The sequence below is a fragment of the Chrysemys picta genome, unplaced genomic scaffold (assembly GCF_011386835.1).
Source record: "Chrysemys picta bellii isolate R12L10 unplaced genomic scaffold, ASM1138683v2 scaf686, whole genome shotgun sequence".
Lineage (NCBI taxonomy): Eukaryota > Metazoa > Chordata > Testudines > Emydidae > Chrysemys > Chrysemys picta.
Genome location: NW_027053393.1, coordinates 15,509 through 17,062, shown reverse-complemented (window position 1 = coordinate 17,062; position 1,554 = coordinate 15,509). Strand labels below are relative to the sequence as shown.

The 1,554-nt window shown below is 77.5% G+C and overlaps 1 non-coding gene across 1 annotated transcript; it reads left to right on the top strand.

The window, feature by feature from the left end:
• The first annotated feature begins 399 nt into the window (after positions 1–399).
• Positions 400–518, top strand: LOC135979147 (5S ribosomal RNA). The gene has a single exon (XR_010596475.1). It is a non-coding gene; the product is annotated as a 5S ribosomal RNA (ribosomal RNA).
• Positions 519–1,554: the final 1,036 nt, after the last annotated feature.

Sequence of the window (1,554 nt, the reverse complement as noted above, 5' to 3'; positions counted from 1 at the left end):
TTCCACGGGTTGACCTGGTGCCCGGGAGGGGACTCTGAAAATTTTTCAGCCCTTTCGACTCGGGGTTGACCTGGTGGCCGAGAGGGGCCTCGCACGGCAGGCAAGCCGCCCTGGGCTCACCCTCCCCGGCCGCAGCGAGGGACTGCCCCTCCCCACCCCCCGGCTGACAGGATCGGGCGCACTGGAAGTCCGGGACAGTATTTTCCCCGACGCCGGGGAGGGCGGGCGGAGGGGCTCTGGCGGCCAGCCCGGGCCCCGGAGCTCGAAAAGGAAAAAAGGACCGGGCCCGCGAGAGACGGGGGCCCTGCCGCAGGGGGGGGGGCAGTCCGACCGGGGCTCACCGTGCGGCAGGCCCGGGCGTCGGCAGGGGAAAGCGGGCGAGGAGGCGCGGGGCCGGGTGCCTACGGCCATACCGGACCGAACGCCCCCGATCCCGTCCGATCTCGGAAGGTAAACCGTCCCGGGCCTGGCTAGTACTTGGATGGGTGACCGCCTGGGAATCCCAGGTGCCGTAGGCAGCTTTTCCCGGTCCGAGTCAGCTCTCTCTCCTTTTCTGGGGGGGAAGGAGAGGGGGGGACGGGCCGGAAAGCCCCTCGTCGCTCCTGCCGAGTCGGAGGTCGCGGCCGCAGGTCACGGGTCTGGGCGCCTGGGGTCCGGCTCCCCACCCACCCGGCTTCCTCCGCGGAGGACCCCCCCCGGGGCCACCGAAGCCGCTGGGGGAGACGCCGGGCATGGGGCGGACTGGCCCGGACCCTCCCGGCCGCCGGCCCGCAGGTCCGCCCCGAATCCCCCCCCGCGGCCACCCAGGCCAGGCCTGGCCAGGCGGGACGGACGGCGGGTGTCCAGCGCCCAGCGGCTTCCTCCAGCGGGGACCCACGGACCCCAAAGCCGCAGGGGGAGGCCCCGGGCCTGGGACGGACTCGCTCGGACCCCCTGCGCCCGGCCGCCGGCCCGCGGGACCGCCCCGAATCCCCCCGCGGCCACCCAGGCCAGGCCTGGCCAGGCGGGACGGACGGCGGGTGTCCAGCGCCCAGCGGCTTCCTCCAGCGGGGACCCACGGACCCCAAAGCCGCAGGGGGAGACCCCAGGCCCGGGACCGACTCGCTCGGACCCCCCGCCTCCCCTGCGCCCGGCCGCCGGCCCGCGGGACCGCCCCGAATCCCCCCGCGGCCACCCAGGCCAGGCCTGGCCAGGCGGGACGGACGGCGGGTGTCCAGCTCCCAGTGGCTTCCGCCAGCGGGGACCCACGGACCCCAAAGCCGCAGGGGGAGGCCCCGGGCCCGGGACGGACTCGCTCGGACCCCCCGCCTCCCCTGCGCCCGGCCCCCGGCCCGCGGGACCGCCCCGAATCCCCCCGCGGCCATCCAGGCCAGGCCTGGCCTGGCGGGCCGGTGTGCAGCTCCCCCGGGCTTCCTCCCCCGACGACCCGCGCCCCCCTGAGCCGCAGGCGGAGACCCCGGCCCCGGGGCGGACCGGCCCGGGCTCGCCCGAGCCCCCTGCGCCCGGCCCGCAGGACCGCCCCCCCGAATCCCCCGGGAGAGGCCCGGCCTGCAC